Here is a 28,000-nt window from a genome sequence, read left to right as displayed (position 1 = left end):
GTACATAAGCACAAAATTTCCATTCTGTCAGAATTTATCCCTAACAAAAATGAATAGTCATTGAAACACGTTCTATCGTTTGAAAAATTATTTCCTCCCAAATCCAACCTTACCCGTTGTAAGCAAGCCGTATAGAAATACAGCTACACAAAACACAAGGGTCCCAGTCCGTCAGCGCGAGGGCGCTCGGCTGAAGAGGCAGCGTAATTAGAAGACGCTGCAAACACTGGAGTGAAAGCAAAAGAACTGACACTCAATTTGTATGCGTAATGGAAAGGAAGTTATAGGGTAGTGAATGGGCGGAGTGGCGTTTGTTTGCACGTGTAGTGGGGAGAGAATAGGCCGTATGTGTGCTGTTTTATTTGTCTTTCAATTGATTGAGACTTTTCGATGTTTTCATTTCGAAAAAATAGGTACCTACGGTTAATTGAAATAGGCGTCACATAACTGGGGACCAATGTCAAACGCAAAATGCGATTTATCATTAGATAAATTCATCTAAAAATGAAACTAACAATAAATTATAAATTCTAAATAGTTTTATATAACTTTGCTTTTTCGAAGATACAGTAGCAACTTCGAAGGAACTAGCATAGAGTGACAATGTGTAGATAATTATTTGATCGTTTGTCATCGTACAATTTAGAAGCTTTTAACAAAGCGTTATGTAAGTCAAAAATCACTGCGCACTACATTCACAGCAATTTTATTTTCCTACACACCCCTAAATTATAAGTACAAAGTAATGTCCAAATATTGGCAAAATATAAGCTTTCGTGAGCACATGGGTTCACCAAATCGGCAGCGAGTTAGGGAAAGGCCATTAGCCGAGCCCTTTAATGATTCATAATGTGGCACGGCCCAAGCCTCGTTATGCGCAAATAAAATATTATGACGCATTTATATATTTTTTCTGATTTTGAAAGTTACGTGCTCGAAAGGTTACAATAGCACCCTATTAATAAATATCCGCGTAGATATGTCTGTTATGGAATGGACTAAGTACGGAGAAAGTATATAGACAGTTAAATGTAGTGCTGTGCAGAATGTAGCATATTTTTTATTTCCATAATAACGAATAATTTAAAATTAAAGGGATTGCATCCCATACGGCTAAAGAAGATTAGTTTAATTACGTATTTTGGATTTTTTAAACTTACGTACAATCTTTTACGATTATATGGAACCGTACATGAGTACAATTGCGACATAAACATGGCCAGATTTTTTACTCTAATCAACTAAGGGGTTAATTATCTAATTACTAAGTGTACGAATTGTTTCTATTATTCTACTTACTATAGCATAACAAGGGTATGGGCAATGTAGATGTGTAGGTGTATAGTATCTATAAGTTATCATGTTGATCACTGGAAACAAACAGAATTTGTAATTACTCACGTGTTATAATAAAGCAGGTAATATTCGTATGTGCTTTATAATACCTACGTACCTATTTAAATACACGATACGAGTATGTTTATGTTGAGAATTTGATTATGTAAAAAGCGTATTGACCATCTGCCGGCCTAGCCAAGGTTACAATCGCTATCGCTTCGACAACGAAACGCTTCGTGTCTCTCTATCACTCTTCCTTATAAGTACGACAGTGACAGTTGCGTTTCGATCGCTACGGAGCGTTAGCGATTGGCACGTTGGCTGCGCGGCCTGATACCTGCATGATCGATACTAATTATACTCACTAATGAGGCTGAGTTGTAGTGCATTTGAAGCTTCTCAAACATGTCGAGTGATATGATGTCGACCTAAATTACGTCTTTTTGAACATTTTTAGTGAGACTCAATCTCACGTGATTTTCCAATCCCATCTTTTTCGGACGAAAACCTTATACAAAATAATCTCCATTGTTTGGACTATTTTGCATCGTTATAAATTAATACCACGCTTAGTAGAATGAAGGCTTCATTTAAAGTATTAAAAGTATCAAACATTAGTAGCTCGGAGGTGAATTTCGTCAAAATAATCCCTTTTTAATCCAACGCTTAAGGCGTCGGCTTGTTATTTATTCAAGGGACTGGGTAGCGCCTCCTAAAGCGATATATCCATGTCCATAGCTTTCTATACATACTTAGTAGCACAAGCAAAATCACGGCTCGATTCGGAAAATGAATTAGATTTCTACTAGACTTCAACAAGTTACGATACGGATAATTTAAAGATATTGGTAAGATAGATATGTCAAATTTGACGTTTCCGCGATTCTGGAGGTCCTCTTGAACGATTTCGACAAGTTATGACTTAGATATCCAAGTCACATCTAGTCGATATCTAATGTAGATCTAGTTGATCTCTAAATCGTCTCAAGATCTTGTGATTATCTCGAAATCCGAATAGGCCTGTCAGTATTTTATCTGTACGGGAAACGTTAAAATTGGGGTAAGCGACCATGTTGTGGATTCGGCAAAATATTATCTTCTTTGTCTTCCTTAACTTGTAAATACCATATGTAATTATTTTTGTTCCTTAGATTAGCGCAAATTATTATTTATCATTCCGGTTTTTCTTGATCTATGGTTAATTCGAGAAACTTATCTTGTACTCAGTGTAGGTTATTAAATAATGAACCTTAAAACAACTGAGAAATCCGAAGTAATCAAAAATATCCGGTCAAGGGGTTCAATTGCTAGTATTCTTTTAAAATTGATGACTCAGTGTAGAAGGCAAATTGGCATGGATCCCATCTGTACATACCAATAAGCTGTATTTAGCAAGATGTAGTACAAACGTACAATATTTATCTAACACTGAACTTATCAAGGTAAAATTACGGCTACGACACAAAGTTAAGCTAAGATTTATATTATTTACGGATCAACACTGGAACTTTTACAAATATAATAGCATTTTTTTTGTTTTTTTCGCATGTAATCCGGGCTGAACCGGTTTTTAATCATTTTATAATTTGTTGGCTTTGTCTCTGGCCTGACTAGTTGAATAGATATTTTTTAAATAAGAAATAAATGGCAAAGTGAAATTGCGGGGGTCCCTTTGTTTCCCATAAAGTTTTAAGTCATAATGTATTGTTTGTCATATTATCGTTAGTCATAAAACTGAAACCGTTAACTTTTCAGGATTTTTGTAAGGTTATATAAGATAGGTTAGGTTAGGTTAGGTATGTTTTATAGCAATCCTGAAAAGTTACGCGTTTCTGAGAAAAACCAATTATGACTAACGAAAATTCGGACAAACAATACATTATGACTTAAAACTATTTGGGAAACAATAGAGACCCGAAATTGCCATTATTGACTGAGGCATTGCATTCATTGCTTTGTAGTGGAACACCAGAATCACGACATTCATTGTCTACGGTACGAAGTTCGCTGTGTGATGTCGCCTGATAGAAGCCTCTTCTTCTTTTCCCTGTTCTTAGATATCCCACGTTATGTGGAGTCGGCACATGTTTTTCTGTTCCATTCTCCTCTGTCCTGCGTCACCTCAGCACTTACTCCTTTCTTTCTCATATCCTCTTTCACACAATCCATCAAATCGTTTTTTGGGGTTACCATCCGCTCTCCGTCCATCAAGATACAAGCCTCTCTTAGACATGGATGCTGATACGCAATAATGTGTCAGCCCACATTAGTTTTTCAATAAGATGTCAACTCAAAATATTGACGCTTAAAGTTGTCATTTTATTGCAAAATGGATGTGGGATGACTCATTTTTGCTAAACACCATCCACATATAAGTATTCGTCGGAATTCAGCTAACGTCTAACTTAGCATAATTGGATTTTTAATTTAGGAACGCTCACTAGAATTCCACGGCGGCGCAATTGGGGCGTTTACTCAGACCTCACTAATGGGATACCTACTCTTTTAATTGACTTAATTATTATTTCTGTATAATGTCCGTTTCAATTATTTTAAAGTGGGTTTCTTTTATTACAGCGTGAACCTGGTTCGTTCAAATAATAGCAACTTGGCTTTTAGCTTATCATAATAATATTTGGCTTTTTAAAACCAAACCATTTATTTAGTTATTAATTAAAGTTTTATTGCACAGTAAACTACACAAATAAATTCGGAAAGATAATGCCTTGAGGCATTCTCAAACTGACATTAAATAAATATGAGATCATGTACTATTCGTATATATGTATCTACATGTTTAATTGGTAGATAGGGAGGTACATAGTGAATAGAATCAGGCGTTACTTTGCGGAAATCCATATTAATTAAAATACGCAAGTAAGTATAAGTGTAAGGCCTGAGTGGACGCTCGAAGCGGAGCGTTCGGCGGGGCGTGCAGCGTAGCGTCGGGCTCACAAGTGATTTGAGCAGCGTGCACTAAGGCCGCTCCTATACGTTTGCATTTGTTTAACATGCACGCCGCACGCCCCGCCCCGCTGCACGCTCAACTCGAGCGTCCACTCAGGCCTTACACTAACGGGTTAGCACTGATTGACTAGCACGTTATCTTTTCGCGGATTAGCAAAGTAATAATTGGTTTTAATTAGGGAGGCACATAATTATTGATTTTTACTACACTTAAGTTGCATTGATATACATATTTTACAACTTTTTTAAATTTGAATAAATATTCAAACTAATTAAAATCAAATACAATAACTTTACTTAAACCAACCCTCATTAAAAATTAGCACAAATCTAAAAACCGTATTAATCACGTTCGTAAAAACAGCACCGCCATGATTAGAAAGAAGGCATCACAATGGCTACCCTTTCTTTGTGGAAACGCATCAATTTGGCCGGAGGTGGAAACAATGGGAAGGCCACGGGCAGGAGACGACGAGATGATTGACGAGCACGGGGCCGGGGGGGTCAGCCTGGCACGCCATCCTTAACCTATGTCACTGCGCCAGAAAATAATGGATATTTCAGACTAGATTTTAAGATTAAAGTCTTGGAAGTGGCATTTATGGGAAGTACTTTAATTTAAGTTTATTTATAAATTAAATATTAAAATATTTTAATGTTAATATTGTTTGGAATTTAATTGTCTTTGTCTACATCAGTTATCAGAAATGACTGTGCAATATTTTACTGTCGTGAAACTTATCACCCATAAACTCAATTAAAAACAATTGTAAGTAAGACATTTAAAAATAAAATGTACACGACTCACTTTTTAGATTCACTAACATTGACGTAAGATTGATTAACTTGAGTGAATATCAATACAAATCACAAAACAAGCACCAAACAGGTATTTCACGCTCAAAGAATAAAAGCCAATGAAAACAAACATTATGATGAACGATGAATCGATGAAAAGATGAAACAACAATGAATGAACAAAAGCAAACGTGCTCCAATGATTTGAATGGGTTGAAAGTCAAAAAATGGATATTACATTCGTGTTTACTTAATGGTCGACTGAGTGAGTGAAGAGTGTATGTCGAATTCATTTTAAATATGAATTTCGTAATTGGTGCCGGGTTTATGGTCCATATTTATATTATTCTTACGATCCTACGTTATTAGCTCCGCTGGTAGTGGTAGCTGAATCATGCTAACGTTTGAAACAAGAATGTTCATTTCTAAAATAAATATTTATTACATTGTATTTATTCTCGGAACTGAATTGCGCATATGTATTAAGTATGTACTTATAATATACTCTCAGTGTACAAAGACATACATGCAGCATGTCTATCTGGGCTACTATCACTTTCCGCTTCATACGAGAATTACGAGTAGTTGCTACGCGCTACGCCGTAGCAAATAAATGCGACCTAAACTAGCGCCTTGGCGTGCACTCATATATTGGTTGGTTCTGCCCGTGACTTTGTCTGTGCAGAATGGTGATGGTGGTAAAAACTATCCTATATAAAATCTTCCCTGTGACTCAAACTAGGTTCATATTAAATTTCATCTAAATCGGTTTAGCGGTTTAGGTGTGAAAAGGGAATGACATAAAAACTTAATTAACTAGGGTAACTTAAGTAGGGTAGTTGTATTTGCTATGTCTCTCGCATTTATATCGACATACCGTACGTATTTTGTCCCTTTTGCTTTGCCATATCGCTTCTTTTATCTTTTATCACCTCTTTTTAATTTTAAGTATAGGTTGCTATGTCCTGTATGCTATGTCGCAGAACTCATAGACAGCCAGCTGCACTTTATTGCCGTTCCTTGATAAGTTTGGTACGCCTACTTTATTGTGTAAATTGTGTTGGCCATGTTCTTACAGTTTTACTTTTTCCATGGTGCGACTATGCCATGTTTTTGATGCTTTGCTTGCACAAACAGTATTAGTTTCGCGAGTCGCCGCTGGCGCTAGGCATCTAGGAGCTGCACAAGCGTTGACACATGGTATGGTCGCGTTCATAATTTGACCTTCACTGTAAATCTTTGTCTATGTTTATGTTTTTCTTATTTTTTTATTTTTTGTTTGTTTTCTTAATTATTTTTCTTGTATATATTGTTCTTTTTTTTGTATTCTCTGTTGTTATCTTAATTATTCCTTTTGTATATGTTTTAATATGTATCTTTATGTGTTATCTGTCGTGGCATCACCGAATGGGCTCTACGGAAGACCAGCGCTGGCTTTATTTATCATGCTGAGTTGGGTCCATTTCGTGATGCACACTTATTGATGTCTTATTTCCTTGCTGTTGTTGTCTGTACATGTTCGTACATGTTTTGTGAATGTCACGAATAAATATCTTTTATCTTTTATCTTTGTGTTGTATGTTTAGCCTCCACCTTTTGTAATATTAACTGCAAGCTTAGTTAATTCAATGCAATTAGTTAATTGCATTAATTTTTCCCGACAAATGTTACCAATTAAATACAAATATTTCTTCGATTGATCCGCTCGAATACACACATTGGCATCTATTATTTTGTGGACCACTAAACATTAATATAATTAGATAGTTTACAATGGTCAACAACTAAACAACAGTCGGCAATCTAAGTTTAAAATATGTAAGAAGGTTTTAATTTCCAAACGATCCGATCGTTCGCGCTAATTGTGCACGCGAAATGCACTGCGAGCCCTGTCAAGGTCGTATCGAAACTTTAATAAATTGTAAAATCAGAGGACTTACCGTTTCGTGCTATTTAAATCATTGTTTATGTTAACGGAAAAGCAAGGAATCGTTTTGTTTGACATCGAACAATCTTAAATTCCCTAATACCAGGCGTGGCTCACTCCGCGATTTCGCCGCTTTGCTACAGGACAGGTAGCTAAAAGTACATCCGTTCCATCCCATTTTTGGGGTTAGCCATAAGCCGCGCGTGGCGCTGTCGCCACCTAGCGGCCATATCTGTCCTGATCGTAACAGACGCGTTTTGTTAGAGAGTGAGTCTTCTGTACCTAGTACTATTATTTATTCTGTGCTAATACCTAAATATGAATAGTGCGTTACGCAACCGTAGAACAAAGACCTCAATTGCTGTTTGTTATTGTTTTGTATTGACAAAGTCCACCGTGGGCGAAGCCTAAATATAGGACGGGCGTCCCCTGCGGTTTCCAAATTAATGCTGTTCGCTTGTTTATCTAACCGCTGAGAATAAACAATGGTAAACTTGATAAGATATACACCGGACAAAAATCTATCACCATGTCTATCGTAAGTCTGATTCGGACCATGCGTACCTATTTTCGGAATACACACCACTTTCTTATGTAAATGAAATATGATATTATTCTATTCAAGTCTAATTGTTTGTTATTCGTAATTATAGCTATATTAATGATAAATACACGTCTAGTCGTTTATAGTTTTTATTATAAAACAGCTTGCACTAAAAAAGGCAACATCATATCCAACTATGACATTATATTTTGGTAAGTATTAGATACTATTCTTATATAGAAAGCCGTATTAGGAAGCTATTTTGACTGTAAGTGAATAAAAAAAGAAACACTTTTCTTACATCTTTCATAATAATTATTGTATGGAACACATTAATGATCTAAATACGCTAAAGAGCAATAAAAATGGGGTCACTAGATTCTAATCTAGTCAAAGGGTAGTTTTCCGCTTATTGCACTTTATATTCAAATTGATCAATTATTAGGTATCCAATCCGAACATAGTTCAATGTGAAGTTCCTCGTTCTCGTTACATACAATTTATTAAACTCCTACGTGGACTTTAAATGGGGCCAGTCAACCTTAATACAGAAGGCTAAATGAATAACGAACCGAACAGTCTTTTGTGTGCCGCTGAATGGACGTGGAAAGTTTCAGTTTACAAAAAAATACCTAGGTAAAGCTGTATTCAGAGACGAAAATGGAATATCAAAATAACACACTCGATATGAATATCAGTGATTGCAATTGTGCTGTAGAGCTTGAAAATAGTCTCAAATAATACGTTTTCTATATTTTTATTATTATTGTTCATATGAATATTGAGAGAACTAGAGACCATCCAAATTAAGTAGGTCTAAACTTAAATTACCTACCTATATACTTGGCAACTCCATCATAACTGTCAAATTTCTATATTCTATATAATATGCATATTTAATTTATACGATCTCTCTAGTTCGAAAGGTATTCGTTGAACAGCGGGCGCCTATTCGTATTGCAGCGCCATCTGTTGTCGAGTAGCAAAGTTGTTTTAAAAGTTAGCAAGGAAAAGTTTACTTACACATTGCGTAAGTTACAGATATAAATATTATTAGGAGAATTAAAATTTCTTTCGAAGGTATTGTGCACGTACCTAGTTTGTAAAGTGGTATCTTTAGTTTGCACTTCGCAAATTGTTTTTGAACATTGATTTACTACCTCGTTTTAATCAGTCAAGGAAGAAAATCAAATTACTTAAAACTCTCTGTCAAACGGAAACTGACTGTAACTGTAATTAAACGCTTAATAACAAACATTTGAAAAAAAAACACGAATCTGACATGACACGACTGACATAGGCAGTGACTTGTAAGTTTGTCACAACCCACGAAAATGTCCCGTCACCTCTCCTTACATAACGCTCTTGTTCAATATTCAATTTAATCTTAGTTACATATGTCTTTGATCTTAGTAAAATGTTAAATATAGATTAAAAAAACACACTCAATCACATGCATTGTTTTTAACTTCAAAGTATACCAAGTAGCTAACAACTTTTTCAATACCTATTTGTATCGCTGAAGTAGCCAAATGACGTCTACTCATATGAAAGAACGTCTACAAAACATAATACAACTAAGACGATTGTTGTCCGTCGCCTACAAAGAAGGCATTTTCTTTTGTGCATGTTACAAAGAGCAGTGCTCAAGGTCGCCGCGCCCTTCTATCGAAGGCTAACTGTTTGTATAGCCTCCGATATTGCAGATTAACCCTCGTTCCCCGTTGCGCCCGTCACGACGTTACCTGAAGTGCCCCATAAAAGATACGGCGATAAAATAATAGTTGTAACAGACCTTGCTGATATCGTAGTTCTTCCGCGGTGGACGAGATGGCGTTAGAGTGGCTCAAGTCAAAAACATAGAATAGGTACGAGTATATGGAATTTATATGAAAACGAATGTAGTGACGTCACGGTAAACTCACCTACTTTTTATATTTCAATACGATTTATTAAATACAAATTGTATTTAATAAAATAAATAAATTGTGTTTAAAAATAGCTGCTATCTATGTTTTTCTAATAATTATCTGGTGCTTTATTTCGTGCACGGTTTGAAATAATTTATTTTAAGTACAGGAAACATCCCTTATAGAGGCTTAAAAAAATGTTTTTGTAGATCCTAGGTATCTACCTACTTAACTCTGTCTATGAGTATCGTTGAAAAATGTTTTGGTACCTAACTTCAAATGAAAATCATATTGCAAAAAATACTAATAAAATGACCTCGCTCAATATATTATTATATATATAGTGTTTATGAAACAACAAATGTCAAGGTTGCCTTTCTGTTCATATCATTAGGCCACTTAGATACCTAGGCAGTAGATTCATAACTATTTATTTAATTGTGAGGAAAAATATTACTTAATAAAGTATTTACTTATTCCACTGAGATGCGAGTAGGTAATTAATCTATTTATTGAATTCTGTTTACAGCTTCTTACCTCTAAAGGACGGAGTTCTTAGAAAAGGCGTACATAATCAATAGAGAAAGAAGTTAGCGACACAGTTTCCGTGAACTGATACATTCTTTAAAAGTGTTTTGATTATTTAGAGCCGGCTTATTGACAAAATTCAAACTTGATACGAAGGCAATCGAAAGATTGTCAAAAGCTGACAGAGGTTATGTCACTGAAAGGAGTCAGGTACCGGGGTGGGGGGCGAGCGGCGCGGACGTACAGCCCCGCCAGCCGCCAGTGCTCACCCGGCCCCTAGCCCGCGCGCATGTCCTTTACACCGAACCCTTTCAAATCTCCACACAGAACGCGGCTCCGTTACATAACATCATTCGAGGGGCATTATAACCTCATAGTGTTAAGGCTTTTTTCTGTGATCCATACATTTTTGCACATTTTACACGCGTAGATAAGTTAGCGTTACGTAAGCCGCCGCCGTCCACGAAGCTTTGCTTGCCTCCGCTTTATTGTGATATTCGGTTGTGATATTCGTTTTAGGCCAGCTTTTTGCTCGTAGTGTAGTCAAGTTGTAACGCACAATAGTGTATGTAACGGAGTTGCCAGCGTCCAAGCCGCCGTTGGTCGCTGAGTGGGGTTTGATCCTACCTGTTGATCTATCCTGTGCGGTCCTGTCCTGGTTTCCCGTCGGGTCGTACGGTGAGCGCGAGTTCCGAGGACTTGTTGAGCGGCATGAGCGCGTAGGCGTCGAGAGTGGCTCGGCACGGCTTCGCGCGGCTGGTGGCGGCCCGCCACGCCATCTGGCGGCTGCGGCGCTCCGGCTCGCAGCCCGCGCACAACTCCAATGACCACGAACAGTCCAACCACCTGTATGTCTCTTCTCTGTCTCTTCACATGTTCTGTCTTGCAATCTTCTGTTTCCATGTACTCTGTTTATATTTTTTCTCTATTTTTGCAAAAAAAAAAAAACAATGAAAGGCCACTCAGTGCACAGCTATCTACGTAATTCAAAACAATTGAAATCTGATTTTTTACTCTAAGCAGTGCACTGTTAATTAAAAAGCCTAGCACAGTAAATCATGTTAATTACAGTTAAAAAACTACATTACACAATTTTCTCTTTTAAAGAGTGAAACTGCAAAACTTTGCGCGTTAAAAGCACACCGTTCACATAAAGCAAAGCCCAAAGTGCCTATTCGCCACAAAGAACGGGGGCTCGCAAAAAGAGCCAAATAAGCTGCTAGGCAAGAGTCTAGTCAACTTTACGTGGTTCTATTTTCGTACGCTCTTATTAAGTTTGTTTTCCGCTGCTTGCCAGATGCTCACTTTTCCGCTTTACATTCCTTCTTTCATATTTTTCATTCCACGAGGCCACGTCAGCTGGAGCCGACCACAATAAATGTTTCCTCGCAATCGTTGTTTTATTTTGCGCTTTGTCCACCGACAGCGTTCATTCAATGTTACTGTATGCGCTTATGTTGTAGTTCAGTGTTATGGTGCGTTTACACATTGGCACGCGGCCGAGATTGCGCGGATGCACAAGTGCTCGTTGGCCGAATGTGATGACGTGCCTTTAAAAGTGCAATCGATACCTAATGTCAGCGTACGTAACGCCAGCCGCGCTTAGCATATCCACTGTATGTGGATTTCAAAACATTGTACACCTTGTGTCCCGTACACTAAGGTACTTATTTGAACGAGGTTTTTATACAGACTCAGATGCACATACTGTAGGTATGCTAAGCGCGACTGATCCATCAGATTATGTTCTCTGTGAGATACGTTTATGGAAGCATCTATATTTAAGGCCATTTATGTTATTTTAAGTTTTATGTTCATCCCATGTATGTTTTTCTGTGTTATCTCCTCAATAAATAAATAAATAAATAAAAAATTGCACTGAAATGTATGGTTGTCTGTGTTTAATGATAGTCTACGTGGGATGTGCTGTCATTACCTACTACGAATACGAACTACGAGCGTTCGCTGTATATAGTCATCATGTACTACGTACGTAATTGTTTAGAAGCCAATCAACAATTGTCGTGTGTCGTTATATTTATTTTGAAGTATCGTTTAATTCTATTAACACATACAGATAGATTCTATAGCTAGGTAGTAGGTACCTATTGTACGCATGGAAGTTTCTACGCAAGGGGCTGTTCATAAATTACGTAATTTTTGACCCCCCCCCCCCCCCCAAATGATCCAAAAATCATGTTTCGAATGACCCCGTTTCCTCCTACGTCATGCTTCCATCATCCGATGACCAGACCCCCCCCTCCCAATTTGAAATGACGTAATTTACGAATAGCCCCCAGGTGAGCTCACATTGTTTTGATGCCTGTCGACTGAATAATTCAGTCCCTCCAAAAAGGAGTACCCTTTCATGTGGATAAGAGTAAATAAGAAAATTAACCTTTCTAGGCCTTAACTTTTGAGTATGTCCAAAGGCAAGACCTGAACATGATTTTGAGTATGACCCATTTAGCTTAAAGGCTTTTACGCGTTTGAAGTCACGGACTGAGGCTAGTATGTATATCTCAAATTGCTATAATTTTTAAATTAGAAAGAAGCGTGTGACTGGAGGTTTTTCCCACGCCTAGCCCTTTCTACACGATACTTATATCATTAGGGTGTGTAAATTATTAGGTACCTATTATAAGCGTGCGTGTTCGACAGTTCATTGGCCGAAACCGATATTTATAAGGGAAATAACAGTCTGTATAAATGCCCGGTTCAATCCACTTCATCGATTATTTATTTAAAAGTCAACAGCGTTGTTGGTTCCGATCCTTATTATGATTATAACATTAGGTATCAGTAGAAAACTTTACCTATAAGCGATCTTTATAAAACTATACGATTTCAAGCTTTATCTGGGTCATTTACATTAAAGCTGCTATTGAAAACGGAGTATTTACTACGTACGGAGTACTGTTGCAAATGCTGCATTATCTATACTTCACCCAAAATCATGAAGCTGCATTTACTGCCTACTACAATGAGCAAAATTATGCTTACCTACTGGGAAGGAGTCCCTGAAAAACTATGTACGCAGCACCAACCACCAGTACGAACTATGTAGGCGGTAATCATTAAAACCTCAGATCTTATTATGTAAAAACTACTAGCATCTCTAATATTCTGTACCCATTTTAAGTATAAAGAGAAAATAAGTTAGTTTGTTCTCGTTATTACTTTTAAAAGATAATATAATCCCAATTTAAAAAACGTCATTTTTCAGGATTTTTTTTACATACTGTACAGTAATTTGCAAAAGTTAATATAGAATGCTCTATAATTAATTAAGTTACGCCATTCAGTCTCTAGGGTAAGTCATGAGGTCATGCTGAACTCATACGACATGGAATATTTTAATAGTGCTCGTAGATCAGAATATTTGATGTACAGTACCTACCTACTTTATTAAATTCCTGTCGTATGACTTCTTCGTTTTATATGAATATTAAAATTTTCAAATTATCGTTTGCAATCGATTTGTAGTCAAGATTTCTTCAAGTTAAGTATTATATTTAAATGTGCAATTTACAGGAGAGTTGATTACGGAACTCTAAATACCGATAAACGGGAAGGAGGATGATGATTAACTGTAGAACAAATCGCAAAATATAATATAGGACAAATGAGAATAAAACAAAATGACGTGACTCTCGCCAGTCTCGCCCGCCCTGACCTTCAAAGGAAAGTTTCCTAATAAAGTGATCGCATTATATATTTGGATGAAGCCGTGCCCGATTTTTATGTGACGGGAATTATAAATACTTGTGTATACTAACTCAGAATATTGTATTGATTTCATAACACAATTAAGTAAAGTTAACTATCTCACCTTGAGAAATTTGGTAGATGGCGTGTCATGCGCATCCTTGTTTTATAAAAAACTAATACTTGGAAATCTGTTGATAAATGCAACTATTCTAGGTTTTTATAGCATTTCTTTTAACGTGTACCATTTTACTCTTGTTGTAATAATATTATATATTATACCTAACTGTACGCAGCTATATCGAAATAGAATTTCTCGCAAAATATTCTCAAGGAGCCTTTATGCTACGCTCACAAGACGTCACTGTAAAGATTTGCTTACTACTCGTAAAATACTTATATTTTATATAAGAAGAGCCCGGACAGCCCGTTGCTATTCATAATGCTTTCTAAGGCGCATTAGCCTCAACCACGAACTACATTCGAGGGAGACTAATATAAGTCGATCCCCGAAAACAAACAACTGTTAAGGATCTTGATGTTGCACTATTATGGTTCGCTTGGTAAGCAAAGGGAAGGAGCCAGCAACATGTTCATTGCTAGTTGAAACACGTCCCAAGCCCCCGTTCCAAGTTCTCCCTGTTAAATTCTATGACAAAAAGTATTTTCTTACAAACTAGATTAGTGTAGGCGGTGAAAAATGTGTCGCGTTTGAAGGAAAATTTATATTGATCAATGATAGGTAAGTGGTGGTACTGGTGCTCGACGCGGTCCCAGTACATGTCATCTTGAAACTTAAGTCATTGTCAATAGAGGTGACAGCAGGGTGTAATCTATTGGGCATTAGCATGTCGAGCACTAGTACCACCACCTTAAGTGGTTTATATTACTGTTATTCAAAATAAAAATTAAGTTGCTAGATTTAGCAGCGTCAATACAAATTAAATGTTATTAAACTAGCAGAATATCCCACGTGTAAATACCTTAGCAATTTATTTCCTTTTAACCCAAAAATTCCTCAATATGAAATATACTACCAACTCTTGAAGTTTTGTTCTTCGTGAAAGTTTTCAAGGCTTTAAACTTATTCAATATCAAAGTTCTTTCGCCCGGGAAAATCACGAGTTCCGTTAGCAATATTTAATGACAGTGAAACTATAACTTACCTACCGCTTCAAACCCTAAAGTGCTTTCAAACTAGAATTTACTAGCATTATAATTTACATTCTAGTTTGAAACGATATTATCGCCTTTGGAGCGCGGATAAATGCACGCGATACGACCTTCAAGAAATGACGTGCGTACTCTCATCTTGAACGCCGGCAACACACTTGTAACCCCTCTGGTGTTGCAACTGTCCATGGCGACGGTATTTGCTTACCATCAGGCGATTTGTCTGCTCGTTTGCCTAATCCTAATCTAATATATCACAAAAAAGCGACATAATGCGTACAAAGCCTTTCGGCGCGTAATAGGGAGTATTACTGCAATATTCTTGCGCCAGAGTGCAGCACATAGTAAACCATAGAGTAACTTATGCATACTAGGCCTTAAACTTTTTGACAAGTTTTCACTATGATATTGAAGCATCAAGGCGGTTTGTTTACCGGTGGTCTACCGCGAAACGCGAAAATCAAAATTTCGTTATCTGCCTCTATATCGATCGAATAAGCAAGAGTGATAGAGAAGAGAGAAACCGAACTGTCTATTTTCGTGTCTCTAGCTCTACGCAGAGTTTTGCGTAATATTCCCTAATATAAGGTCGTATTAGTAAAAACTTATAGAGCAAATTCTTGCAGTATCGAGCGTTACTCTGCAGCGCGACATTGTGAGCATCATAATGAAAACTGTACATTTGTATTTTAGGCTCGACGCTTCAAGGGAATAGTCGAGTAAAGTAAACCTTTGGTGAAATCGTGCATGTTAACACGAGCCACAAATCACGATTCGGTAGAATACACTGGGTAAGCACGAGTACCCTCATTCCCTCAATTTATCAAGCTTATAGGCTCCAATACGCACATAAATATATGTTTAATATTTAGGCAGTTAGACATGTGGTAAACATCAAAGATTCACTTTTAAGGCTAAGGCTATATGTACCTATTAGTTTCATAATATTATTACTTTTTGTATAAAATATCAAAGTACGATATGGAATAAATTGGGTTTCCAAATTATAGGTAACTAACTATGCTGACTATTTTCTGTCATATACAGATATAATGTGTAGCCGTGGGTACTTCGCTACGGCGTAGCCTATAGGCAGAGCACGTAGCTCCGTCTACGAAAACCTCTAAATAACTATCGAACGGTCGAGTAAAAGGTACAGTAAAATGGGGCTATTTGGCACAAGTTTAAGTCTAAATTTCTAAAATATCAATGTCTGAATCAGACGTTTTATATTTTTAGTAGATACAATGCTTGAATTGTTAACACAGGCCGAGTAATATTTTTCTAAAGAGGTGTTCTAAAGTGTATTTGGTATCTGTATGATACTTAAATAACGAAAGGCATTATTAATAGGCCTAACTTTCACAAATTAACTCATTGTTCCCACTTAAATGAAACGTAACTAATGTTTCTTAGGTATATCATTATGTACCATGTAGGGTAGATTTTTGTCTCTTGGGCACATACGATACATATACCTGGGGATCCCTTTGTTTCCCATAAACTTATTGTTTCGAATTTCGATAGTCAGAAATTGATATCCATATAATTTATGGACATAAACATCAAAAGTCATAATTTTTGTTAAGTATAACGTTTCATAGTTCTAATGTTAAACATCTATAATATTAAAAGCTATTATCACAAAAGTTATAAAATTGATGAGTATAACATTCAAAGGTATATCAATAATTATTCAGAAATATTTTAAGGCATATATTTTATCGGACTAATGGTCGTTAATCATATCGTTTTAATGTCATCCCTTTGTTTCCCATAAACTTACTGTTTCAAATTTCGATAGTCAGAAAATGATATCCTCTAATATTCTAATATTTAGGAGCTATAATATTAAACATTATGACTTTCAATAATTATGTCAAACAAAGGGGCCCCCATTTTTAATGACTAAAGTGAATTACGTCTAAGAAACCAAATCAATAACATCCTTCATATAAAGAAAAAATAAATCTGTTTCCTCAGGTAGGTTCGTTAGTTACCTTGTGTCCCTCAGAGCGGAAATAGGAGCCCCGCGAAGCGGGGCTCCGTCGACTCGTTGGCGGGACGAAATGGCTTAATAAACTACATGAAAAGTAAGAAATGGAGGGGAAATCAGTAAGCCAAATAAAAAATTATCCCCAGGTAGGTAGGTAAGCATGCAATTTGTATTGACAATATCACTGATAAAAATTATGATGGAAAACGTTATGGTCTAAAAAAATCGGAACTTAAAATTTAGGGAACGCAATAGAGCCCCTACTTATCATTATAACCTGCGATAAAAGACCTTACAACGATTATTATAAGCAATTTTATTGCCTTCAACATTATGTAATGGTATACCTTCTGGACTTTGAATATTATGACTAACAATAATAATGACCTGCAAAAATCGGAACTGCAATTTATATTGTTAAAATTTATGACTATTGACAATATGACTAATAAAAATTATGATGGAAAACGTTATGGACTGAAAAAATCGGAACAAAAATGTATGGGAACCAATAGAGACCCATATACCTGTATTTCGCAGCACCAAGCTGTTAAAAATAAAGGATGGATAACCTACCTTTATAGATATGTATGCATGTATTTGGTACTAGAATCGTCAAAGTATAATGTAAAATAAAGGCCTAAAATTATGTCATACAGGTTGAAAACATCCCGAGAATGTGTACCGTTAGGTACATATGTACATTTCCAAATAGCCCCGTGGATCTTAATTAGCTCCATTTTAAGATATGTCCAAATTAACAACATCACTATGTTTTCTGCAATTATCACGACCCATTTTTCACAAAATTAGGCTTTACATGTTGTTTAGTGTAATTGTGTATAGGTATTAAGAAACTAAATTTAATATTAAGATATTTAATACCAACTAGAACAGGCCGCTACATTAAAAAGCTTTCTTTAATAGATCACTTCACGCACGCACACGCTGTTTTATTGTGATTAATCAATTACAATGCATTAAACCGGATATTCAGTAAAATGATATTCGATCAGTTAAATCTCGATTAATAATGGAACCATGTAATGCCCCACTGACATTTAGTATCATGTACAGTTAAAACGTTTTTATTTTTACTTTATCGAGGCCTTGTCTACCGGAATCTCGAGTTCGAGAGCCAACAATATTATCTGTGAAATAAAATAAGGGAAAATAGACTTTATTCTTGATTTTTTAAGACCCTTGAACTTACTGCATGTAAGTTGGCCTACGGGCCCAATATTGATTTAGTGATTATCGCGTACCGCACGCGACTACGAAAGTGAAATCAAATATCCTGCCATGACCAAATAGAACTTTATGTTTATAAAAATAAGTGCTACAATGCGTTTGCCTTATGCAAGATATTTAGTAGACATAGCTTTGGAATTTTTTAGCACGTAGATACACTTTGTAAAACTACAGGAATTTCGGAATTATTTGTACCGGACTAGCTTAACATATAATTAATGTCATTAACGGGTCTAACTCCGTCTAACTCGATAACAAATATTCTCAACAAAAAAAAAACAATACGAGTAGCAAATCTGTACAAAACATCTCATCATCATCATCATCATGATCAAAACATCTGCCTACTGATATGTACCTAATTTCCAATAGGTAATCGAAGAAATTATCACTATGAATTAAAAACATATCTGATTGATAACTGAGTGGCAGAGAAGCGCTGTTTCATCAAGTCAGGCAATGTTTGACATGGAGACAATGTTCATTAAGTTTGCTGAATACGAAACTTATACAGTTGATTAGTTTACGGTGCAATAAAATGAGCCGTTACCTATATCGTTATCACATTCCGCCATCATGAAGTAGAGCTTATTAGGTATTTATATGATGACTAGACAGATATTCTTCGTTTCAAATTTATATAAAATTGCTACCGACCCGCCGATGTAATAAAAGCTTTTATAAACAACCTCGTCAAGGTAAAAGCCCTGGTGTTTGGCATTCATTGCCTTTTAAGACTGTCTGTAGACAGAGTTAATGCGTTTACGACTAAAACATGGTTCCGAGTTGTAGGGTTCCCTACCACAGAAGAAATAATAGTACTACCGTACAGAAAGGACACTTCCTACAAACCCGAAGTTTGACAGCGGTTCAGGGTCGAATCATGCTATCCCTTTCTAATATATGGCACTATCCCTCTCGGCTATTTAGGGTTGTCAAAATTCAAGTGATTATCTTATCTGTGGTCGTGCACGCACAAGGAAGTCAAGTGGTGCCAACCCTAATAATTTCTCGGAGCAATGCTGAGTCGAACGGAGCCGAGTTCGACCGGTCAGGAGTGTCTCCCCACTGTCCCTACTACAAAACCAAAATATAACAAATGAAGATTCACCTGGTTCTTTATCTATTATAATCATCTCATAAGGATTGTGTTACAAGACCCTATGGGGCGTATTCATAATCGTAAAGTATATTGCTGTAATTTCGAAATCAGCGTGACGCATCATGAAACCATTTGATTTATTATGTTTCAAATACTTACGTCAAATGTCAAACATTGGTTAGGTACTAACATAGAGAAATAAGAAGGTACCTAAGCTTAGTGTTCACATCATACACAGATAGAAACCCATGTATAATAAAGTTTAAGCGAGCTTTGCATAGCTTAACATAATAAGTATTAAGTTTTATACGAGTTTAATTTAAAACTATATTTTATATATTGCCGAAAAGGAGATGGACGCATTCTACCCCAAAATAATGGTGGAAAAATGCCGCAGACAGGGTCGAGTGGAGAAAACGAGGGGAGGCCTTTGCCCAGCAGTGGGACACCAAAGTGGGCTAATAAATAATAAATAAATAAATTTATATATTGCATGATTTGCAAGCGAGAGTAATTTATTGGTTAATACCTTACGCAATATCGGTTTATCTCAGTAGTAAATCCCTTCAGATCTCAGCCAAATTGGTCAGTACAAATTCCGGACCATTAACCCCATGTCGTTTCATTAGGAGGGTCCGCGAGGCTGCTCATAAAGGCAGGTATTCTTACTAGTAGATGTTTCGAGAACGAATCGGAGGCATATTCAAAACGTAAATGTAAATACATAACTATCCATATAAACGTATTTCGAATTTCATTACTTATAAGACAAAATTTAACAGAGGTTTGCTAAATAACTTTTATGTATGTACGTATGTATGTAAACACTTTATTGTACATAAGACAGGTTTAATTACAATGAAACAAAATATATATAAGGGTGATTCTTAAATTGTGTCCAAAAAATCTTTTTTTTCATAAACGTTTTTATTTTTCACATATTATTATATATATCAAAAGTACATACAAAAAGCAATTTTTTTATTTATATGGTCAAGCTTAATACCCTCAGGAAAGGTAAATAAAATGAGTACATAAACACGGTTGTGACAAAGTGTCCCTCAGTCGTGACATTTCGGCATTTTGGTGGCCAACTCGGCTATTTTAATTTATATAGTTATTTTAACATAGCCTAAGTCACTCCTAGGACTACGACAAACCTAATGACAGCTCAGACGTTGAAATCCGTCAAACTATAAAGGCTGTAGAGCGTGACAAAGAATTCGATACACATCATACATACATACAAGCGAAAACATTTTTTTTGCTTTGACAGTCGGGCAATAATAGCAAATGATCTGTAGCTAATAAAAATGCATTTCTGAAAAGTGCATGTGCCTCTAAATTAATCAAACGAATTAAGAATGTCACGACCACGTGTCTATATGTCACGAACGTGGACTCAAAAGTCCGTGGCGGTGACAGATTTTTGAGGCCACAGTCGTGATAATTTGGAACATGTTCGATATTACATAAACATTTCCTTTGATTTTGCAAATGTTAAATAATTAGCTTAATCTGCAATGTATGAGGTATATCTTATGTTACGGAAAACTGCAACTTACTTTTAAAACTCTAACACGGCGTTGACGCGTTAAGGTTGACCGTGTATTTAAATGAACACAAATAAAAAAAAATCGACAAAACTTCTCCCTTCAGCCATTTGTAAACCTGACAACAACACAGTGTTGCTGTTCTAAAAAACTTTTATCTACACACATATCATAAACTCTCTATGATGCCTTCAAAATCCGTAAATAATGGCCCACATTATGATAAACTGTTTTGTTACAGCAAATTTCTTATCTGTGAAAATGTGGTAATAGCTTCATTACTATATCAAAATCGATTTGGTAATGAAATTCAAATTTCGAACATCTCTGAAAAAAAAAGCAATTTGATTTTGACCCCTATTCTAATATCAGTCGAGATGACGTTTTATTCGAAATCAAATGTCAATTGCATACAATATTGACAAATCTCGCTTGTAAGTTGGTATCGGACGATATGGTAATCGACCCCGACTCTAGTTTGTCTCTGAATTTAAAAAAAAAACTACGGATGCGTGACATGCGTGATAAAAGTTTTCATTTGCCGCCATTTGACGTACAGTTTATCTTTTAATTAGTTTGTAGTAAAAAATAATTTGTTTTGTTGTTTTTAAAGTAACTAAACAAAAGTTTCGTGTAAAATGTGGGATAAAGATATTTCGGAGACGCCATCTCATATCCGCGAGTTCCGCCAGAGAGGAAAGTGCCCCAATGTCGGTTGTAATATGAGGTTAGTGAATATATCATAGAAAGTTTATAATATGTGTGTAGATAAAGCAGTGTATGTAACTGTACATAATTAGGCATTAAAACACTCGTGTGATACTATTATGAAACTCATTTCATTCGTTTCATAAACCCACACTCGTATTTTAATGCCTTTCATTATGTAGCAGTCACATAAACTACTATAATAAGGCTGCCAGTAGTAAAGATAATTTTCTACCGAGTACCGCATGTTTATATTACCACACGCGGTGGTGACGCGAAAACTAATCAAAAAATGTATGTTGTTTAAAAATATATAAAATCGTTATAAATCCATACAATTTTTAAACAGTGTTGTAGAACAAGGATTAGTGTTTTATATTTGATATAAATTATTGCAAAATCACTTCATATTTTTTCAAAAAAAAATCAAATATCACTAAATCTGGGGAAGTCACACTACACGGTCCGTGACATTTCGCACTTGTAAATTATTTTTTATATGTTTCTAATACTCTTAGGACAATACATTTAGGTTGACCTAAAACTAGAGGTAAATTGCTAAGTAAGGTGTATTCGGGTATTACCGAATGTCGGATAATTCCGAAATTCAGATGAAAATCACCCTTAATTCCATCATAATAAAAGTCTCTTTCGGAATTATCCGACAGTTTTCGACATTCGGAATTACCCGAGTAAACCTTATATTGATATAGAGTTTAATAATAAATAAAAAAAAAATAATAAAAATACTTAGTACTCAACCAGAACACAAGTCATTTAACTTATGCAATTTTTTCTAGTGTTACCACTTAAATATTAATATTTGGTGAGATATTCGATACTACATACAATATCATCAAACTTATCGATTTGGTTGTAACTTGTAATTCAAATATGTACAAGATCACCGAATGATAGGTCATATTTGCCAAACAACTCAAACATGGGCTTATCAGCAATCTGTTAAATCTATCATGTCCGTTTCCACTGCTAAATAGGTACTTAAGTTGAATTGAAGGTGGCTTCCACTGGCGGCGTGCCGAAAATAAGGTAGTCGTGTATGACATCTCATATCCGATCTTTATCTAGAATATCTAGATGATATTTGAAGTGCTTACATTATTATGGTTTTTTAAATTTCTCGATGTCGCTATATAAAATGTTCGTTAAATAATTACCCAGTGTATTATTGTCAGATCTTATTTCTTGTTCATTAGCTAGGCATCTACATTGCATTGATATTCTTAGACCCATATGTGTTTCGAAGCGCTGGTTGCCTAGCGGTAAGAGCGTGCAAGTTGCAATCGGGAGGTCTCGGGTGCTTATCTTATGTACGAAATATCATTTGATATTTACCAGTCGCTTTTCGGTGAAGGAAAACATCGTGAGAAAACCGGACTAATCACAACAAGCCTAGTTTCCCATCTAGGTTGGAAGGTCAGATGACAGTCGCTTTCGTAAAAACTAGTGCCTAAGCCAATTCTTAGGATTAGTTGCTAAGCGGACCCCAGGCTCCCATGAGCCGTGGCAAAAATGCCGGGACAAAGCGAGGAAGATGATGATGTGTTTTGTAGACGATTACATAAAATGCGCAAATCCTTGAATCGCGAGTGAAAAACTATTATATCACTTACATGAACAACACAATTGCTGGCAAGAAGAAGTAGCGCCTCGTGCGAATACTGCCGCGCCACGCATAACAGTACTAACAGCCTTTGGAAAAGCAATTTTAATTTGAGATTTATGGCACTAGAATACGGTACACAATCGAGTGTGTTTTCCAATGGCTGTAAAGGCTATGGGGCAGAACACGCCGCGCCGCCGGCGATCGTCGCGTATTGACCCGTCTATATTTAGCTCAGCTCTGTTTCTGCGAATCTGATCACTTAAGGAGCTAATGTTTTTAAAAAGAGGGCGCAGGTTATTAATGGAGGTAAGTTTGGGGCCTTGGAATTAATAGGTTTCGGTCTTAAGTATTTTAGTAATGGAAAAAATGGGCCTAGCACTAAGCCTCAATAAATAAATCAGCTTTGATTTTCGTGTTATGCCCGATATCCTTGCTTTGATTTCATTTAATATCATAAATCGTAATGCTACATACCTGTATTTCGTTCCTATGATGATTCCTGTAGGACTATTACGAGTAGGTATGTCTATTACAGAATTAGCGTCTCTACCTCTAGTGTCGGGAAAATGATTGTGATGGACTGGAAATTATTTGTAAGACTTTAAAGCCCTGATTAATATAATTGGTGCAGTTCATATTAACATATTTATCCACATCAATTTAGACTGAACCCACCTTTTCCTAACTATAGGCAAGATATGCCGTGTAATTAATAATAAGACAGACTATTCAGAGGGGGCTAACGCATAATTGTAGTTTTTATATTATTTTTTTACACGTTTTAATCAAGGACAAATACTATGAAAAACTTCACACGGAAACTAAACTATATTTGCAAGCACAGGCTCTAACCAAAATCTTAAAAGGTTAAAAGGTTGACTCGATAGAAATCACGAAAACATGTCTAATCTTCATTTATTTACAGTTGTATATCTTTCTTCTTCAAACCATAGCAGTATAATTTTAGTAGGTATATGTAATATAGGTAGCTATATTTCTTGACATTACGCCCCTTCTTAGAGCCTGCAAACTTTGTTAAAAAGTAAATCTAATAACAGTCTCCAAATTGATCGCTATTACAATAATCAGGTAAATGACAGATACTGCAATTCCAGGACTCATCTTCTATTTTTAGAAAGCAGAGATGACGAGAGTTTTAGCCTAATGTGCCACGCGTTGACGCGAGTAGATACGTAAAGTGAAACGCGTCGTAAACCAAGAAGACTCAATTACTCCCACACCGACATCCCTCAAATTAGCTCTAATTTTACAGTAGCTAAGCCAACATAAGTATTAGGAAAATTAAAGAGTTGTACCAGCAAAAATAACTATACGTAAGAACGTATAGGTACAGTAGGTGCCCCAACTTCAACACCCACGTCCCCATACTAACCGTTTGGATACTTATACAATGGGGTTGGCAACTGTCAAAGATTTGCATAGATGGTACCATCATAGCTTGCCCCTTTTTCTATGAGATTTGGGTTAAAGGGTTGGCATCCAGGGCATAAAATTCCATTAAAAAAACAAAAATTTGACACAATTCTAGGGATTGACAGGGCAAGCTATGATGGCCGCCATCTTCTAAATACTTCTACCGGCCAACACCATTACGCAGTGCAAGTGTTATTTATACGTTCTAATTTCCTAGAAGTTTGATATTTAAAATAACACTTATATACCTACACTACGTTGCGTGTGCTATCAAAATCGTTGCAGACTTATTTGGGCTAATTCATAGTCTAATAAAACATGGTCATCCATTCCCAGAGTGACACGGGCCTACGTCACAACAACATGGCCGCTATATATAGCGCTATCGCATATTATCATATAGCGCTGTCGCATGATGACGTAGGCCCGTGTCAGTTAGGTGACCTAGAAAAGACGGGAATGGAGTACCAGGCGGAGTATATTATTATACCATGGGCTAATTCTACTTATCTACTCATACTTACTTACTGAAAAATGTATCATCCTAAACATAATTAATTTTAGAGAAGCCATACATTTATGCATTGTTAATGGACACAAAAGACTGAAGAAGGCGGCTGCGACACAAAACCCTTAAAATGTACAACGCCCTTATCGTGATAAAAGTAGAATGAACTCAATTGTTTTACAATTAGTTAAAATATGTAACGCAAATTAAATAGGTAACTGTAAATAGCCCTAGGACGTGGCATGTAAATGTAAAACCTAAACCACAAATCCTGTTATAAGTAGTACATTAACATACAAGTGCGAAAAGTAGGAAATTCGCACGTGTATTGTACAACGTTTTACAGTACATATGGCCCTTAAAATTTTTGACATAGGCACGTATTGTCCTTAATCCCGCCCTAGGGCGGTACAGTAGCACCATATGTACTGTAAAATAAATATTTATCATCAGTTTTTAAACACTGGCTACATTTTGCCAAAAGATAGTAACGTTAGGTAAAGTAAAGTAAAGATAACTTAATAAATCAGTTTCATAAAATGCGATTACTAAAATATTTACGTATTACTAACTCGTACGTACGATTATTAACTCTTATTCTTCTTTTACCTACAGGATATCATTATAAAATAGTATTATTTAATCCGTCTCTTCAAACAACCGACGACTTAAATTTTATGAATAAAGTACTCCACGAAAAACTTATAATTAAGTATTACAAGCAATTATAAAAGTACGGGCCAACTTCGTAAGAAGCGCAACAGTAAGGGAGTTATTTAATCTGGCGGGACATCGCGGCGAAGTTTCCCGCTCCGAGGGACAATGGGTTGTGCAATTATTACTACGCAAGATATAACAAGAGAACAACACAAATAAAGGGTCAACAACCGCTTGTCGAGGACAATATGAATCTGGATAATATTTGAACGCAAACAATATAAGGCTTACACTTTTATATCCACATGTATTATTTCGGGTAAACACCACACTGAATCGTATCGCGTATGCCGATGAAAATAATAGGGATGGTTCCTGTATTTAAAATAAATTATTTCACACCATGCACGAAATAAAGCACCAGATAATTATTAGAAAAACATAGATATCAGTTATTTTTAAACACAATTTATATTTAATAAATCGCATAGCTAAATACAAAAAGTACGTGAGTTGACCGTGATGGCACAATATTAGTTTTCATATAAATTCCATATTAGCAAATCGTTTTGACTGTACTAAAAAAGAAACTGATTTGACTAGTAGGAGAATACCCTATTGTTCAATATTTATACAGGTCTTGAAATTGGCTGTTTCATGCATTTCGGATTCGTAGGTAGCTGCCAATGACTTCAACAACTTACCTACCTCTCGGAGTATGACTTAGGATTGACAAAATTCACATACAAAACTGTGACTCTTTTTATTGTTCGAAAATGTTGCCATCATTATCATCGAGTGACTACTGAGAACTTTACTTACCTACATAAATATGTACGTTTCAGAACAACCGGCAACCTACAAACTTAATTCGAGACAGTGGCGCCATTAGCTCAACAGTTTCAGACTCGTCAAGTTTTACGTGTAGCTTAGTGCCAGTGGCATTGTATAGATGGCGCTTACTTCAAACCTAAACTAAGTGTCACTACTCGTCGCTAGATGGCGCAGTTATAGTCTGGTTAAATAATGCTCATATTTTCAAAACACTCATGTAACGTAGCGTAACCTCCCCTTATTCTAACTAAAACAAAAAGACATTTTGTAGCAGATTTTTAGCTGCTTATTACGTACTCCTAAAATACTAACAGAGCTAATTCTAGTAAAAAGTAGATACGTCGTCATCATTTCATATCTTAATATTTTTACTGTTCTTAAGAACCTAAGCAATCCATATTGCTTTGTCCTTACACCAAGTAGTATTTTAAGTAAGATCACAGAATAACTAATAGTACTACCGTGTAAGATATATAAAAGTAAAAACAAAAAAAGATAATGTACGAGTAGGTATACCTTTGTATTTATAGTGTAGATATATAGGTATCAAATCTCATCAAATCAACCGCAAATGGTTGCAGGTAATAACTAAAAAAATAAATTTCGGGAATACTTAACAATAGAACAATGCAGTGACGTGACCGTTCGCAAAATTCAACTAGGTATAGCACCAGATACTTCCATAAAGTGGCATCGACCCTGACCTACCCGAGGTCGCGTGTCGGCCTACCTGAATATCTAGGGTTAGATCGACTATCTACTGCCAGTTATATATAGCACTACAATTTTAACTTGCCAAGGTGAAAGCTGTTTGATTCCGTTCGTTAATCGGGGTAGATTGATGTTTAGCACTTCTAGCGTTTATTTTAAACGTTTCGCTCTTTCGAATTCGAAATACAAGTTATGTTACACGGATTCATGGGGATTTAAATGTTACGAGCGTACTAGTAGGCCTCAAGTATTTTTTTAATATAGGTACTTAGTTGATTGTTGAACAAGATACTTTCATGTTTAGCTTTAAAGTATTGGAGAGTGACGCCCGTCTCATCTCTCTCCGAACTCTAAAATATAAAGGTAATAAATATGAAGCTTTATTTGTACATATATAGAATTGTAAGTATATCAAATTGATTGATTGAATTTATATGTATGCTAAATGAGTTAGGTAGTAATTAAAGAAATATAGTGCTTTATTCTCTTCTCTGTCGTATCGTGACAGAGGTCGTGGTCACATTGAGGCGTCCGCGCCGGTAGTAGAGATACGAATATTTTATTTTTACAAAAAGGCAACTAACGGATATAAATCTCTAACTAATTTAAAATTTGGAAGTTTTATGACCCGTTTACAGAATATTACTTGACAGCGCCCATACACGAGTTTCATGAAATTTTTAACAAGGTGCGCCCCAACTGAAATACCGGGTCGTACATACATTA

The 28,000-nt window shown here is 36.0% G+C and overlaps 1 protein-coding gene across 9 annotated transcripts in view; it reads left to right on the top strand.

Annotated features, from left to right (window-relative positions):
• The window catches only part of LOC134798191 (potassium/sodium hyperpolarization-activated cyclic nucleotide-gated channel 2), a 287,708-nt gene that overhangs the window by 145,652 nt on the left and 114,056 nt on the right, over positions 1-28,000 (top strand). Inside the window, exon 1 of one of the 9 annotated variants that reach the window (XM_063770549.1) lies at positions 10,253-10,860. The exons of the other annotated variants lie outside the window; for them this stretch is intronic. The gene's annotated coding sequence lies outside the window, so the exon portion shown is untranslated. Of the gene's footprint in view, positions 1-10,252; positions 10,861-28,000 lie in introns of those variants that run through there. 9 annotated transcript variants of the gene reach the window in all.

Source organism: Cydia splendana, chromosome 16, assembly GCF_910591565.1.
Source record: "Cydia splendana chromosome 16, ilCydSple1.2, whole genome shotgun sequence".
Taxonomy (NCBI): Eukaryota; Metazoa; Arthropoda; class Insecta; order Lepidoptera; family Tortricidae; genus Cydia; species Cydia splendana.
Note: the sequence above shows the minus strand (reverse complement) of the source record. Positions and strands in the feature narration are given on the sequence as shown.